The sequence below is a fragment of the Alexandromys fortis genome, unplaced genomic scaffold (genome assembly GCF_014885135.2).
Source record: "Alexandromys fortis isolate MF-2015 unplaced genomic scaffold, M_Fortis_MF-2015_v1.1 scaffold_33, whole genome shotgun sequence".
NCBI lineage: Eukaryota > Metazoa > Chordata > Mammalia > Rodentia > Cricetidae > Alexandromys > Alexandromys fortis.
In genome coordinates this window covers 4,608,539-4,626,419 of record NW_026067917.1, presented here as the reverse complement: position 1 = coordinate 4,626,419, position 17,881 = coordinate 4,608,539, and the positions used below count along the sequence as shown (strand labels likewise).

General features: G+C 45.2%; 1 protein-coding gene across 4 annotated transcripts in view; it reads left to right on the top strand.

The window, feature by feature from the left end:
- Positions 1 to 17,881, top strand: part of Lypd6b (LY6/PLAUR domain containing 6B) — a 163,981-nt gene that overhangs the window by 20,593 nt on the left and 125,507 nt on the right. For all 4 annotated transcript variants that reach the window (XM_050139918.1, XM_050139915.1, XM_050139917.1 and 1 more), the window contains exon 2: positions 11,669 to 11,755. The gene's annotated coding sequence lies outside the window, so the exon portion shown is untranslated. The remainder of the gene's footprint in view (positions 1 to 11,668; positions 11,756 to 17,881) is intronic.

Here is a 17,881-nt window from a genome sequence, read left to right as displayed (position 1 = left end):
GCCATGCTTAACTCTCCCATGATGGACGGAGGATAGAATCTTCCCGGTAAGCGCACCTTGGGGTGCTTACACACATCATTAGAAATGGGCTAGTCCAGGTGCGAGAATTAGCCTGTAAGGGCTAGAGTTCATGGGCCAAGCAGTTCTTAAATGAATACAGTTTGCGTGTTGTTATTTTGGGCATGAGCTAGCCAAGTGGCTGGGGTGTTGGGGACGCAGCCCCGCCGCTCCTATTTCAACATTCCATCCCTAACCAAGAAGCCATCTCTAGCTGACATCTGCTTCCAAAGGAAAAGTTTGTTTTCTCCAATGGAGTCTCACTGGGTGTATTAGGCAAACGAATGGGTAGGCCTCATGCCCAGCAGCACAATGCCAACGCAAAATGAACTCAATGGTATTTATGTAGTCTTTTGGTCTCATATGGCTCTGTTTGAACATTTTTATTTACTAGTCTTTTGCTTGTATATTATGGTTTCAGACTTCATGACTTTATGGGTTTTGTGTGTGTTTCTTTTGCTTTCTTTCAATCCTGATAAGGTCTTATTTGTTTGTTTGTTTTTTGCCTGTTTGATTTCTACAGAGAGAGAGAGAGAGAGAGAGAGAGAGAGAGAGAGAGAGGAGGTATGGAGTTGGGTGGGTTCATGCAATTGCCTTAAGAATGAACTTTGAGCCTTGCTGTGTTGGTTCATATGCATCATGTACCTCAGAAAATAACCTAGAAAACAACCCCCCGAGTGTGCTTATAAGGGATGGTCTAGATTTGGTAAACCCCTGACCATGCCTGTGAGGGATTGTCTCTATCTATCTAACTGACCTGGGAAGATACACCTTGACAGTGGGTGACCACCATTCCCTGGGCTTGGGACCTGGACTGCTTTAAAAGGAGAAACCTCATTGAGTGACTGTCAATGTTCTCTGTTTTCTAACCTCGGATGTAACGTGGCCAGCCTTCTCGAGGACCTGCTGCCAGGACACCTGTCTTGACCGACTGTATTTTTGAACTATAGACGGAAATAAAGCGTTTGTCCCTTAGGTTGCTTAGGTTGCTTTTGTCATGGCACTCTGATCCTCCATCTCTCCCTCCCTCCCTCCCTCCCTCCCTCCCTCCCTCTTTTCCCTCCTTCCTTTTTGTTTTTGTTTTTCTACTAGGTTGTTACTATGTTAGCCAGGAGTCCCTTTACAGATGCTGGTACCACGTGATCTGGACTTCCCAGCCATCAGAGTTGTAAGCAAAATTAACCTAATCTTGGTGCTTCTCAGCTCCAAGTATTTTGTAACAGCAGCACACAATGAACAAAATTACACCTATTCTCTTAGATGCTTCTTTCCCAGGAGAGGTGAAGGAACTGCATTGTTCTGGACTTTTTGGCGTTTGCTGTCAGCTCACTGGGAGCCTGCTGTGAAGTTGGTCTGACTCCTCAGCTCACACCCCTAGGCAAATGCTGGGGTAGAGGACAGGGAGGGGCAGTTGGGTAACATTTACTGCTGTTGTAACTCTACTTCTCAGCTCCCATAGACTCCTCCGGGACTGGGAGTGGAGTGGACCCGTCAAAGAGGCTTCTTTTGCCAGCATGTAAGGCAGTCTTGCTCTTCTCTCCTGGCTTGAATTGCTTAACAAATATATCCCTTCTCCAGGGAAGAGGGAGAAGCACAAGGAGGGAAGATGCTCTGGTAGATTTGCTTCTCTATTTTATGGACAGAATTTCAGCAGTTACACACCAGATTTCTTAAATCTTAGTCACTTATTAGATTAAAAGTTAAGCGATATTTCTAGATTACACTTAGTAATTCAGTATAATGATGTATAAAACAGCATTTTTTTTTCAAGGAAGAAAAGGGAATTCATCTAGAATTTGCTAACATGTACAGCTTGTATATCAGAACAAACGGGTGATGTGGTTGGCAAGGAAGAAATAAACACAGCACTGATGAGGTTTGTCTCTTGGGGGAGGAAAGCAAAGACATGGACCACAGGGCTGAGACAAAACCAAGCCCTTCCTTCTCCTCTCAAAAGGCAGCAGGAAAACGAATTCTAATACCAAGCCAAGTATGTACTTCAGAAGTGATGACTTTTTTCTTTCTTTCTTAAAGTGGTTGCTTCTAAAAGGCACAATTCAAAATACTTGCTGCAAGAACAGACATGCTGAAATCTTAATGGTGCAATGCTAGTTTGTTGAGTAAAAAAAAATGGGGCTGGATAATGACGAATCATAGCTATGCAAATGGAAAGAAAGATCATCATGTCTTGTGCTCCGGGGTGTGAATCCATGGCAAGAATTGGACCATGTTTCTCAGTGGAGAGATGGATTTCAGATGGGAAATTTCGGGGCTATGTGAACTTCCCCTTAAGATTCGTTTGCAGTACATGAGATACTAAAATAATTGGTCTTCCGTCAGCCTTCCTGAGGGTCCACCTCTGCAAAGAGGCAGCTGTCAGGTGACAGATCCTCCCTGTTTCCTCTCTCCTTCTCTTTTCCCCCCTCTCTCTTTCTCTTTCCCAATGCACATACCCTTTGCTTCCAGAACTTATATTTTAATGTTAATAGAGAACTGAAAACAAGTGCAAATCTATATAGCACATACTGTAGAACTCTTTCCTAATATACCTGGAAGGATCACCAATGGAGGCAAGCGAAGGTTGTAAATCTTGACCAAATTACACAATGGAGTCTTTTATTCTTCTGTTTTTGTTTATATATATTTTTTTCTGAGCCAAGGGGTGTTATTTCCAGTTGTTTCGAACTAAGAATAACATTACCACCCAAGAAGTAATAACCCAGCCACATGAAATAAGCAGAAAATTCAAACAGTAGTCAGTGACTCAGCTACTAGGTACTTACCAACCCTGCAATTACATTCTCACAGGTGAATGGGTGAGCTGATTTCAAACCAGTATTATTATTTAGGTGGCTTCCTGCTGCAGTGACTTGATGATAGTTGGAGCTGTTCATAATTTCTTAGAAAATTTTAAAAAATATTGTATATATTTGTTTCAGTATAGTTTTTTTTTTAAAGCTTTGTATTAACAAATGAAATAATGTCCAAACTATCTTTAGGTTAAAATATACCAAAGTTTTCCAAATAAGATAATGAATAAGAGTTATTTAGTAAATGATTTGTTGAGAGATTCAGACACAAAGAGTTGTCAGCTTAGACCCCAGTAAACATACTGTACCTAAAAATAAGTCCCAGAGAGATGGACCTTGCGAAGAAAGTTATGGGAGAATTTTCAAAATATATGCAGGAATGACTTTGTTTATGGTTTAAATCCAGAAAAGCCATTCATGGGAAAAAGAGAATGTTTGACTATTTCAAAGCTGAAACTTGTACGCATGAAGAAAGAAGCAGCTGGGGAAATTACATTAAGTTTGTAATACATACAATTGGGAAGAGGCTGGGGTCCTCTTCAGGTGGGCGTGAAACACAACAGCTACCACTTGTGCACATTTTTCTGTGACCATGTGGATTCCCTGAATCTGATTATACTGGTTGCTTTGTATTCTCAATGTGCTGTAACCAGCTTTTCTCGCAGGTTAGCACAGCCCATGTCTCTCACAGTTCTGTGGCATAGTTTTCCGTGGTTTCAAAGCTTTTATTGGCGAGAGAGTACAGCCCTATGTTGATGGAGTTTTAAGCATTAAACTAAGCTTTTAATGCTGGATGCCAGGGTTAGAGAAATCAAATATGTTTTCTCGTACTTCATCTGCTTATACAGCCAGAACCTATCATTAGAACGATGGTCGCCGACAGCTGTTTAACAAAACCGAGTGGTTTACCAAGAAGCCCTGCAGTTGCTTTATCCTCTGTTCCAGAGGAGGCATTTGCCATTCAAACCTGTCTTAGCAAAGGAGGAAATATCATTTGAGGTCCCACGCTTTTCACAACATGTCATCGTTATCGTTAGAGGCCTTAGTAAAAGAAACACATTAATTGCTATCCCAGAGCATCTCTGGCTAGTGTGACTGTAGTATTAGGCTGGCTATCTCTGTCAAGCCTGCCGGTCCCTTATCTTGCTTTTATAGCAGAGGAAATAAAGGTGCTGGAGACCTATCTTTGAGGTCACACAACAAGTTAACAGCAGGTAAACATTAGAGCTGGCAGCTCCAGAATTCCCCCTGTGTGTAATTAGTTCACCACAGGCAGGAAATGGCAGTACTGGGAATAAATGGTAGGTGTGGCGTTTGGGGACCTGATGGCTGGTGGGAATTCTCTGTACTCTCGTGAATGGTTAATTAACTTAGTGTCTCTTTGAAGGTCTTCCTGCAGCCAATGTGGAGGCCTCTTAGCTCTGTACTTCTTCCTAGGCTCAAGGAAAACACCGAGTTTGCCGCAAGGTATCTGGAGGGCTTGCCGGGTGATGATGCTTGCTGGGTGTGGGCCTGAGTAATTTTTAAAAGCACTTCGGTAGCTTTCGGAGGCTTTATGCAGTTTCTCACTGTGGTTTCTGTTGTTTTCTCCCAAAGGATCTCAGCGTGCCTGGGAAGGATGAGGTTGGGAGTGAAGGGCAGGGCCTGGCCTGACTGTTGGCAGTTCTCCCTGCTTCTGCCTCTCTGGTGTTGTCAGAGGTTTCTGATGAGTGCAAGCCTTGTTGGTCGTCACGTGATCAGGCCGTGGCGTGCATGCTTGCCTTTGTCTTCTTTTATAGGTACCACATTTTCGGACATCCATCCGAAGGCATCTGAAAACATCCTCACAGGAAGCAGTGTGGTGTTTGGCAAGCACCGGGGTACACTTATGGAGAGTTCCAGGGAGTGCAGGGGCACTCTGCCAAGTTGGAACCAAAGGCTAGTTCCATCATATGTTCTTACAAGCTTATTAGTCCTGGAATCAGGATGATCTGAATTCCGTTGACCCCCGCGTTGGGACTGGAGAGAGATGGCATGGGCTCCTGCTCTAGGATGTTGAGGGGCTGGGCTCTTGAGTGTGCTTGTCTTTCTGTGCGCAGTGTGCTTGTGTACTTTCTAGAAGACCCTACTGACTTCCTAATGTGTCAAACCCGTCTGTGGACTTTACAGTCTGGAGATGAGCAGCATCAGTACCGCCTGGGAACTTAGACGTGTAGGGCCCCTGCTTTCTTCTCCTGTGTCGTCACGTGCTATCCAAGTGGTTCTTAAGCCTGCTTAAGCTTGCGGATTTCTGCGGTGCGACTGCCACTTCTTTCACTGGTCAAAATAGCTAGTCATCAGTGAAAGCTTTATCCTGATCCTGCCCTCTATGTATATGCCATGACCCTTAATCTTGGTCTCATCACACTGTGATAATAATAACTTATTTCAAATTTCTCTTTATGATAAATTAAGAAATGTTCAGTATAAAAGCCCCAAGAACACATAAAAGTGAAAAGTAAAAAAAAGCAACTCACCCCTCAGATATATTCTAAAAGTACATCCTCATTTCTGTGCGTAATTTTAAAAAACTTTATGGTTTTTTTTTTTTTCTCCCCCGATTGTAGGCGCTTTGTGTTGTTACTGTAGAAAAGCAAAAGGGAAAAGGGTAAGGAAATTGGAGACAGAGATTTGCTAACTTAAGTGTTAGGGTTTTTATTTGTTTCTTTCTTTGTTTGAGACAGATCTCTGTAGCAGCCCTGGCTGTCCTGGGATTTCCTTTGTCGACCAGACTGGCCTCAAACTCACAGAAATCTGCCTGTCTCTGTGCCATCTCCACCTGGCCAGGTGTTAGGGTTTTATGTAGTAGCATTTCAGTCTGTATTGATCTGAAAGAAAATAGTCCCCAAAGGGGGTGGCACTATTTGGAGGTGTGGCTTTGTTGGAGTGGGTATGACTTCGTTGGAGGAAGTGTGTCACTGTAGGGTGGGCTTTGAGGTTATTGCCCAGTGTCTCAGTCTACTTCCTGTTGCCTGCCAGATGTAGGAATCTCAGCTACTCCTCCAGCACCATTTCTGCCTACCTGCTGCCATGCTCTGTGTTATGATGATAGTGGACAGGACCTCTGAAACTGTAAGCGAGCCACCAGAATTCCATTTGTTCTTTATATTCCATGTGTTCTTTATAAGAGTTGCCATAACCTTAACCTCTGAGCCATCTCTCCAGCCCTCTTATTTTATTTTGTATTAAAGGAGCTCTGGTATAATCATAATCATTGATGTCTGAAATAGCTGTTTTATGATAAGATTTATGACTTCATTTTTCTTTGTGCAAATGGAAATTTTAATTGACTACTCACTGCTGTGACACAGTTTGTTTATAGATAAACTATTTCTGGCCAGAATCGTCCTAGGCTATAGAAGACTTCCTTTTGGATTAAACATGGTCCAATCATTCTCCTCTCAAACTTGCTATGGGGCTGACCTCTGGGGAGGAGTGAGTGCATGCTCAGACAATCTCAGGTCAACTGCTCAGAAAATTCTACATGGTCATGGAACCTCACTGCGAGGAAACAGACTTTTGCTATTTAGGCTTCTTTGTTGTTACTGAAAAAAAAAATGCATGGCAGAAACTTTTTTTTGGCCGTGTCTGTACCTTGTGAAGGCTGCTTGAGAGCAAACTGACATGTGGCCTTTAACCTCTTCAGGGTAACTGGCTTTTCTGTTGAGTCAGGGAAGAAAGGTCTGCTGTGGTTTTCCCTGCGGTGTCTTGGCAGTGTTTTGTTGTAGGGCACATCACCACCCTCCGCACTACAGACTGCGTTGTGACAAGTGAAGGACCTGGAGCATCCTTCTGCAGTTGACCGGTCTGCTCAGTTCCAGGGGTTGCAAGACTAATGCTCTGAGAGCCTCTGAAAGCTCAGCTCAGGAACCCAGGCAGTCAGCAAGTGTTTCCAAACATTCACTCTCACTGTGTCTTTCAGAGACCACTAAGAGTGATGCCAAGTGTCTTTCCAAAAATCCTAAGTAATAGCTATGATAATTTTCTCCGCTCTTTTTTGTCTCACTCGGTTTTTATAATTTCTTCTCAAAAACACATCCTCACTGCTCCTTCGTGACTTTTCTAAAGCTTCAGGACCTTCTCCCCAGGTTGGTTATTATATATATTGCATTAGCCTCTGCGGCTTCTTTTAATTTCCTGATAGCTTCCCGGGAGAGCGATTTGTCCATTTTGTGGGTAGATAGTGGGAGTGGCCTTGGGCAAGCTCAGTGGGCAGGACTGTGGCTTATGAGTCATTAATAACATAATCTTTTTGTTGCACAAGCTGCCGGCCATGCCCTGCAGTCCACGCCTGTCACCTCGGTGACCGACTGTGTAGACTTGAGTGGCGTCCCTGCCTTAGAGCTGTTTAGGAACATTGGTTAATGGAAAACTGTTGACACCAAATACGAAACTGGGTTAATGGGGACCAAGTGGAGTTGATGGGAGGAGACAGCAGATCTTAAGGTGCCATTCCCAGCTGTGGTACAGCTGTGCCGTTTATCTTGACTCATAGTGTTTAGGTTGAGAAGCTGGCTGGCCAGGGAGAAGGTATAGTCTGTATATGGCATGAGCCATCTTGGCTCTGAAGCTTACCAAAGATCTTGAGGCCTTGTTAGACTTCTAAAGATGCCCATATGGTGAATTCCAATATTCCACTCTCCCATGACTGCGTGCTATCGTTTTTTGACCAGGGTGCCATGTTTATACAGCGTCGCCGAGTGTGTGGTTCCCTAGGGTGCATAGCTGCTTTGCTCTTGTCATGCCTGCTCCCGGCTCTGGGGATTCATAGTCAAAGCATGAAGATCTGGCGTTTGTATTCAAAAAGTTTAGGATTTACTCTCAGGCAAGCCTGTTAACTTGATGCATAACTTTTTTTTTTATCCCCAAAGGTTTCCCCCTCCACCCCCACAGGTTTCTTTTTTGAAATATGGATGTATACATTTTTGGGGAAATAACCATCAGGGTTTTGAATAGATGAAACTTGGTGAAGGGGTGGCTTTCCATCACTGGTAGCACTGAGTGTGTCTAGCAGCGAGGCTTTGTCTGATCTTCCTCCCTACTCTTCTTGCTTCGTTCTCCTTCCATCCCTGATGTCAAACCGTGGGTTCCACCTCCTTCGTGTTCCAACCTGCTGTCTGTAGTCTGCTGCAGGACCTTGGTGCAAACACTTCTTCTGCCTGGAATGCTCTTGCCCACTTCTCTATAAGATCATTCCCGTTCCTTCAGGCACCAATAGTGGCTTCCTACTGAGGATGTCCATGGCTAGCCATCTGTGATATTGGTCCTTTTTTGTGGACCTCACATTTTATATCCTGATTCTCTCCTTTATCTTTCTCCTTTTTTGGTGGGGGGGGCTGATCAATGTCAAATTTTTTAAGTTATATTAGCTGTTTTGTTGACCCCTGCCCCTCTCACTCTTGAATACATCCAATATACTTTTCCTAGAGGCACGGTAGAGTTTAGACTTTCATTCCCAACCAGATTCTTGCAGGTAGAGCATTAAAAGCTCTCTCTGAATAGAAGGAGGGGGAGAAAAAGTACTAAGTGACATTTGTTGGCTTCCGTCTGTCATCACTGACCTCCGCAGCTTAGACGCAGAATTTATCTGGCAGTCAGCCCATTCATCACGCAGGACGGGTTTAGACGCTGGGGTGAGTTCTGAGGTTTCTGTCTTCAAGCAGTGTTAGCAGTGTCTCTGTTAGCAGGGACAGGAAGTAAGCTCTCAGTTGGTTCTGGGGTTTAAAAGTATATCCAGGGATTCCAGAAGCAGCTCCCTGTGTACATGCATTTCTAGGCTTTCACACGTTTCCAGGAAGGCAGCAGGTGGTAACAGACACAGGCTGTGGACTTATGGGAGGTAATGACATAACGACAGGCAAACGGGATCTCTGGCACCGAAGGTCCATTCTCTTTGGTCCGTGCATAAAAGGTGTATGACTTACTTATCGCCGAATCCCACACCCAGCTTTAGCCCCACTGCTAGGTGAGGAGCTAGGTGGAGAGGGATCCTGTGCGGCTCTGTAAACAGTGATAAGATGGTGGGCCATGAAGCTCAGCTTGGCAGGGGCTGCTTGGGATCTTGCTGAGTGCACAGCAAAACTTAATTAACTGTGCAAACATTCTATTCAAGATAAGACTATAACAGTTGCCTTGGGGGAAATTCTTTGAGTCAATATTTGTTTGATCTTTTATATAGTATTTTGGCTTTGGTATTTGTGCTGGAGCACAGTTCCTATTATATATGCTGTTTTCAAGGGTTTGCTGTGTTTGCATGCCAGGTCAGCTCTGGAACAAGGAAAGCTGGGACTCACTGTTTAAACAGAGGTCCTAGGGGCTTCCCACTGGATGTTTAAAAGGTGAACTTTAGGTTTTGTTTTAAGTGGTTGACAACTCATTACTAAAAATATGTATTAAGGGCCCTAGTTTGGTCTCTAGAATCACCTTCACCATCATCATCATCACCACACACACACACACACACACACACACACACACACCTTCCAAATAGTTACAGTGGCCGTGATTTGTTGAACATGGCATGTAAGAAAGGCCAAGTCACTGACCTAGTGCTCTTCTCAGAGAGAGTTATCTCATTTAATCCTCTTAGCAGTCCAGTGAGGTGAGGTGATAATTGGTCTGAACTTTCATGGGGTGTACACAATATGGCGTCAGTCTGGAGAAAGGGGAGACTAAAGAAGTTGGAAATCAGAAGGAAAGTGTCCGGTCTGGTACTGGTCCTAAGCCACAGTGGTGTGTAATGGCGGGTTGGGAAGTGAAACATTGTTTCCTTCTGCAGTTACTTGGGCCTTTCTGGGCTTTCAGCGCTCCTCTTCTGGTGACAGAGACAGCAAACCAAAACACACAGAACAGCAATGTCACGTGTGCTATGAAAACAGCAAGGAAAGGAGAAAGTTCTGGGGGTCGTGAAGGGGGATTTGCAATGATACTTTGGTAGGAACTGCTGGGGCATTTGAGTGAAAATGGCAGGAAGAAGTGCTGAGGGCAGGAGCCTTCAGGGCCCTGGAAGGGCCCTGTACCTAGTTTAAGGGACATGGAATTGGCCAGAGGGCTGGAAAGGGACAGGTGAAGTAGAGGGGCAGCCTGGGGGGCGGTAGCACATGCCCACCTTTGCTGGCTTCAGTGGTGATGGTAAAGGCGGTATAGCAGGAGCTTTGCTGGCTTCAGTGGTGATGGTAAAGGCGGTGTAGTAATAGGAGCTTTGCTATCATTTCCTTATTTTTATTTTTCAACCCCGTGCCTTGTAGCTGCTCCCGTTCTTACCTGGCAGGCCTAGCGTAGTGTCTCAGTTCTAGACCCATTCTTGTTGCGGGCACGGGTGTGATGGCAGCTGCATAACCATCAGCTGGCGGGTGACAAACCGGTTCAAACCTGGGAGGGAAGCAGGCAAGTCACCCTGATCCCCACCCTCAGTCTTCTCTGGGTCTGCACGCCTGGGTGTCTTCTTCAGTTTTCTGTATGGTACTGTATGTGTTCCTGCTGGAGCTGGATCTGGATCTGCAGCCTCATTGGCTGGATGCTGAATCCTGGAATCTGCCTTGTTCCTGCTAGTTTATTGTTTAAGTCCACCTATGTGTTCCGGGGTTTGTTGTTTTGGGGGTCATTCCCACCGCTGTTTAGGCTCTGTGATGGACACATGTTCGGAATACCCACAGGGTGCTTTGAGGACTCCACATCCCTGCTCTGATATTGGTCCCCATGCACCTACCGCTGCTGTGCCTCCGTGGACAATGGATTTGGAGCCTACCTACACTGATGGGCTGTGCTTCTGCAGATGCACACTCTGGACTTTTGTCGAGATGCCTTGGGGAGCAGGAGGCAGCTTGCAGGTTCCCTGGAGCCTGGAATACCTGTTTCTGATGCTTTCCCATAAGCCCAGCATGCTGGTCCTCGTAGGCATGAGCACAGGCCAACAGAGATGGTGAGGAGAGGGACAGGGTGACAGCAGTTGCCCATGCAGAAGGACATCACAAGTCAAGAGAGGAAGTTTCAACAGATGGAGCGTACTGGCCCCACAATGGCCGCCAATGAATGGTCGGAAACCAGATAAGCTTCACAGGCTTAAGGAAGAACACTCACTAAACGGTTGCAAATTCAAAGATTGCTTTCGGAGAGACACTGAGGCAAGTCAGATCAGACCAAGCTGCGTGAAGAATGGGAGGCAGTGAGGACCTGTGAGTGCACAGTAAGGACCTCTGAGTTAGCATAGCTTCAGGTCAGAGGCAAGCTAATATTTGCTAGTAGGATTAACCATTAGGTCACCTCTCTGATCTCTCTCTCTCTCTCTCTCTCTCTCTCTCTCTGTTCCAGATTTTAGTTGCTGTTCCTTCTATGTAGATCTAAAACACCGGTGAACTTTCTTGTCCCCGATAGAGCAATTATAGCACCAACAGGCTGGAGTCTCAGAATTCTGGAGTGCAGTTACTATGTATATTCTCTTGGTGTTTTTCTTCCTGCTTCCAGCCATAGTGACTTGACTTAGAGGGTGTACACAGGGAATTTTCCACTTGGTTATGAAGTGGGGTAAGTTCTCTGAGCTCTTAGCCCCAGAGAAAAGTCACAGGGCTGAAGAAATGCTATAGCAAACATACAATGTACGTAGATGGTAACTACATGAAGGGGTGTTCCCTTAGCTAGCTTACTTAAGGTAAATGTCCCCCTGTGCCCGTCACTCACTTTCCTTAGAAGCAGATGAATTTGAATTAATGTTTGCTGAACTTCCAGAAGCTCCTGTTTCCACAATTGCTTTAAAAATGCTAAAATACAGTTTACTTCCCGAATAGGTGGTTCATTTGTGTGGCTCAATACTGAGAAGCTGAGAACGGAGAAGAGAGAAAACACGGCTCCTCCCATCCGTCCTACACCACTTGGTGAGTTTCTTGCTTCAAGGCAAACCATGTTTCTATGTTAACACACCCTATGCCGTCTTCAGTCAGTAATAACAACTGTAAAGGGAGGTTATCTGCAGAATCCACACGCACAATTCCACCGAACCGGAAAATGTTGGAAGAACATTGCTCCGTACGGAACATGTACAGACCTTTTCTCTTGTCCTGATTTCCTAAACAATGCAGCACAGTGACTATTTACACAACACTGGCATGGAATTAGCTATTATAAACGATCTAGAGATGATTTACAGAACATGGAGAGCTGGACCTGGGGGCTCAGGCCTGTGAACTCAGGCACCTGGAGGCCGAGGCAGAAGGTTGCGAGTTCAAGGCCTATCTGGGCTTTGAGTCCAAGGCAACAATTTGGTAGGATCCTGTATTCAAATTGCAATAAGAAAGGGCTGAGCCTGTGTTACCAGCCCCACATTTGAACGGTGTATGTATCGTACGGTGTGTGCAGTGCCCTAGGTTCAGTTGGAACAAAAGGGGATGAGGATAAATGTTGGCCACATGCAGAATCGATACCACTCTACATAAGGGGTTCTCGTATCTAGGGACTTGTGTGTGTCTGAGAGAATCTAGGAGGCAATGCCCCTCAGATATTGGGGTGTAATAACTTATTTCATAAGTTAGAGTGAGTCGGACAAGAGTTTGTTGAAACTCTGATCATCAATTCAAGGTATACTTGTAAAGATTTATAGCCCAACAAACCTCCACTGATGCAATCATCCAAATCAGACCGAATCAAACCGAATTAGAAAAAGCCCAGGTGACCTCCCCAGAGAGTGGTCTTGACCCTGTCTGTGGAGGGGTCACTGTTTGGCAGGCTTTCTCGGAGGTGGAATCTGCACTCTCAGAGGAGGGGGCTGAGGGTGGAAAGTTCCACCCAAATATTCCAGATTCCCAGGATACATGGATGCCAGCGGCTGGGTGAAGCCTCCAACCAAACATCCCAGACTTCTTTGATATAGGGTACCAGGGGGCTGGGGTGACTCCTGAACCCAAACAATAAGATCCCTGTATACCATAGATTCTAAATCTATGATTCCAACTCAGTCTGGCTCTTGGAGAACAGTGCAGTGCCTGCATCCCCAAGGCAGGTGATGAGGTAGGGTCTTGGGTCTCGCCAGCCTCATGAATAGGAACTGGTCAGTCATGTGTTTACCTGGAGTAAAGCAAGGGGGAGATGATCTTGGAAGGGATGGTGGCTGCCCACATTCCTTATCTCAGGCTTTGGTCCCATGATGGTGATCTTTTTCATGGTCAGAACCACAAGTCAGGCACTATAGGATGCCTATGACTGGGCTTTAGTTATGTCTTTGTTCAAAGAGGGTCATCTTTAGCTGCCCGGACTGGCCTCTGACTGGCCTCTGACTTTAAGGTCTTCCTGCCTCAGACTCCTGTGCACTGTGATTGTAGTTGGGCACTGCTGTGTTTGGATCTGGGTTTTCAATTTGGACTCCTCCTCCTCTTCATTTCCTAAACTTGTCTTAAATCTTTAGCTGCTCTTGTTGCTCCCTTAGGTGCAGGGCTGGTCTGACTGAGACCAGTAAACAAACGATAGTTTAAAAAAAAACGTGGGCTGGAGAGATGGCTCAGAGGTTAAGAGCACTGCCTGCTCTTCCAAAGGTCCTGAGTTCAATTCCCAGCAACCACATGGTGGCTCACAACCATCTGTAATGGGGTTTGGTGCCCTCTTCTGGCCCGCAGACATAAAGACAGAATATTGTATACATAATAAATAAATAAATATTTTAAAAAAAAGTGGAAGCAGCCAGTTGGGTTTGCGTTTACCATTTTTATTTTGATGACTCGATGCTTATGTATTCATATATACAATACTATATATATATATGGTTTTCCACTTTATTGAAATTTTGTTGTATATTTTATTGAAATTTACAAGAGTGAGCAAGCAATTAGGTTTGTGTGTTTGACCTAAATCTGCTCATGTGATAGAATTAAATAAAAAGATGCATGGGGTCAAAACGGGAACCAGCAAACCGTGATCTTGAACTGGTTTATAGACCATTCAGAACTGGGTGTGGTGGAACACACCTGACTCCCCAGCGCTCTAAAGGGGAGACTGAGCCAGGAACACCTGGAGACGGATGCCAGCCTCAGCTCAATGTTGAGACACCTCCTCAGAAAAGGTGTCAGAGCCGTGGGGGGAAAAAATATAAAATAAAATCTGTTTTGTGCTAAGGACTAGAGGACAGAGATGACTGGGCACTCCTCTGCAGATGGGATTTCATAGAGAACAACTTCAGTGAGACCTGAGTTTGACCAGGAACTTGCAGGTCATTCTAAAGCAACACCAAGTGTTTCCCACAAAAGCACTGATTAGAAAGTTGATCACAGGACGATTAGGTATTTGGGAAGCAGGAGGGGGCAGTTAGTCAAATGAGTTCTAAGTCCCTGAAATGCTCATATTCTAAAAAGCAGCCCAGGGAAATAAATATGACTGACATATTTTGAAAAGCAGTGTTAATAGAGCATAGTGTGTCAGGACATGTCTGGCGGGTGAATAAAAATAATCAGTAACAAAAGAAAATATAAATCAAACCCCCAACAGTGAGACTGTGTAAGATGGTGCTGCTCAGTGTGATGTTTTCTGGGAGCCAGGGTTATCTGGGAACGGCGGGGCGTTGTCTTGATTTAAGATTGATGTGGGAGGGCCCAGCCCACTGTGGGAAGTGCTACCCACCCCTAGGCCTGTGGCCCTGAGTTGTTTACTAGAACGAGCTGGGCAAGCTCTGGGGAGCAAGCCAGTGAGCAGCATTCCACTGCAGTCTCTGCTTCAGCTCCGGCTTGTGTTTCTGCCCTGGCTTCCCTCAGTGATGGACTGTGATTGGGACACGTAGGTCATCAACCCTGTCCTTCCCAAGTCGCTTTTAGCCAGTGTTTTATCACAGCAGCGGAAAGTGAACTTCATAGCCTAGCTCTGCTACTGAGGCAGGAGGATGAGGGAGGCAAGGACAGCCTAGAGTAAGCAAAGTTCTGGGGAAGAATCCAAGATGGTGGCAGAATGGCTTTTTAGTATGACAAATGAGATGTCAGAATTTAACGCCAAAATGAACGTGACCTCTCAGACAGAGCCATTATTAAAAACTTTAGAATGATTTTTATACTTGAGCAGTCACACCCAGCGGAATTTTTAAAAAGGAAATGTTTGATATACAGAAAGCAGCTTGCTAAAGTTTAATGCATATTAATTTCAGCATCAGAGGCAGGTGGATCTCTGTGAGTTTCAGGCCAGCCTGGTCTACAAAGTGGAGCTCCAGGACAACCAGAGCTGTTACACAGAGAAACCCTGTCTGGAAAAAACAAAAACAAACAAACAAAAAGAGTAATACATAACACATAATTGAAAACGAGATAGCATCTAACCAGAAAGATGGGTGTATGAATTCTAGCGCATTCATACAATTGGCTGTTTTATAGCTAAAAAAGTATTTAGGTGTGAAGCAGAATAAAATTTATATAGGAAAAGGCAGGAAGGAAATGTTAGCCATGGTTGTAAATATGTAAGAGGATTTAAAAAAGATTTTATTTGTACGTATATGAGATTGTGCAAACATGGATGCCTATAAATGCTGGAAGAGGGTATCAGATCCCCTGGAGCTCGAGTTACAGATGGCAGGGAGTTGCCTGTAAGGGATTCTGTGAATTGACCTTGGGTCTCTGAAGCACACTTAAACACTGAGCCATCCCTCCAGCCCACGTAAGATTATTTAAAAAAACAACAAACACAAACAAAGAACAACTCTTTGGATCTAAGAGTGAGCTATAATGAAGATATATTACAAAAAAGTAGATAGAGAGTAAGTGCATTCTTTTAAAAAAGTAGAATAAATACATAAAAGAAACCTGAAGTTGAAAATGGGTTAAAAACATCATTTTCTTTATTTGGTAGAGGGTGCTATCACAAATACTTTGAGTTTAAGTTGTTCACGGCATTTTGATGAGTTCTTTAGCTGTGTAGAGACAGGCACCGGTGCGCTGTATATCAGCAGGCAGTGGGGTGCTGTATAGTGACGGGCGTTAGTGTGCCATCACTAGAGTTGATTCCGTGGTGAGGACAAAGAACTAACGGGGTGAAGTGAGTCATTGCTCATCCAGATGTGGACGGCTTGCAGCCTCCATCGTCACCTCCATGCTGGGCACTTGCCGTGATGGCCAGTGGCCTGCTGACCACAAACATTAGGCCGAAAGTGACTCTGTGTCACCAGGAAAGAAGGTCCTGGTGGTGTGATTTAGGCTGGGACCTCCTGCTGTTTTCCTGGAAAGAGGCTGTTGAATTCGCAGCCTGATTCACACAGAGTGTGACAGTCAGCGTGGCCAGTTCGTCTGGTAGGCTAACAATGTCAGGTCACAGTGCTTCACTGCAGGCCAGCTGAGGGTCCCTGGACTGAGTGAGTCCAATCTGTACGGGTAACGGGATTTTTGCTGTTACTTTATATCCCCAGACAGAGGTTCCCGTGTCCTACCACGATGGGATCGTCATTTGGATTGATTTTTGCTTTCTTCCATAGTCTTCAAATGCTTTGTTTACACCATCCGTGAGGGTTTGGAGGGCATAATCCCTTCCTGTAAACCAGCGGTTTGAAAAGTAGGCTGGGAAAATGAGTCCTCTGGACTAAACAGTCACTTCCTCCAGAGGAACCGTGATCAGCATCAATGTTTTCCACACAGCACAAAGGGAAGCTGCCTCTTCTACACAGCTCATTAAGACGAGCCCCAGCCAAGGGTGTTTCTTTCAAAGATAGCCACACGGGTGTGGCTTGTTTTGAAACTCGGGAGAACAAATGGCAATTTCTAATACTACTGCCACCAAATTTAACCTGGGTTCTCTCTGTCTAACGTCAGAGCTGGGGTCTCATTGTGTAGTTGAGGCTGGCCCTGAAATTCACAGCCCCCTGCCTCGGCTTCCCCTGTGCTGGGATGGCAGGCATGTGCCACCGAGCCAGCTGTGGTGTGGGCTCTGAACGGCAGGCTGGGAGCTAGGCTGCAAAGTGTGTGAGAGCAACCGTCCTTGTTCCCACTGGCCGGCCTCTTCCTACCCAGCATGTATGGACATTCAATTAATGTCTTAAATGAGATCATTTCCACTTTGTAGAATTTAACTCTAGCCACATAGTTCCAGCTAATATTAAATCCAATCTAGATATTACAGGCTTTTAATGTGATTTGGATTTGAGCCATAATGGGCATATACCAGAGTTCAAGTCATAAAACCCACCCTAACGCTGACTGCTCTCTGAGGCTCATTTTTTTGTTTTCTGGGACTGCATCTGAAGCACACTACGTAGCGCATGGTTTTTGCTAGACTGGCATTTTTGGAAGACAACACAGACTCATTCTGTGGTAAAGTTCAAAAATGCTTGGCAACTACCCGGCCGGCCCTCTTGGAGTCTCATAACTTAGTAAAATGCCATTTCTGTTCACCCTCCCAATCCTGTGTGTTTCCTTTTCAGTAACTACATTCTTTTTTAGTAGATTTAGGTATTTGGAAACTAAGTCATTCCCATAGTGACCAGCCCACAGGGAAGTTGTATGGCATCATTTAGATTCGTGGGGTTAGGAGGCACCTTCAGGAAGGTACTCTCGCTCCCAACATTTGCTGTAGCAGAGGCCTCTTAAGCCATTCCACATGTGGCACCCAGATCGGAGTCCTCAGGGGGGTGGAGCCTGTCATTTCTTTCCTACTTTTGAAAATTTCTACAGCGCAGTCTCTCTTGCTTCCTACAGTGGTTTGTGGTTCCAAGGGACTCCTTTATCTTTCTTCACTTGTTTCTTTGTCTCTGAAATAAGAACAGCGCAGCTTCAACGGTCACTGCCAGTGGAACTGTGAAGGTGTTAGCTTGTTAGAGCCACCATAATATTAATGGCAGAGGATCCACGCGGGGCGGGGGGTGGGGGGCATGGCAAAAGTGCACCGAGTCACTTGTGAGGTGAGACTGAAAGCCAGGGCTTGGCAGGGCTGTTCCCTTCTGTCCCCTCTGTGCTCCCTTCTCCAGCTTCTGGTACTTCCTTGGTTTGTGACAGCAGAACTCCAGTTTCCCACTGATGTTCTCCCTGGGGGTATGTCTGTACCCAAACGCA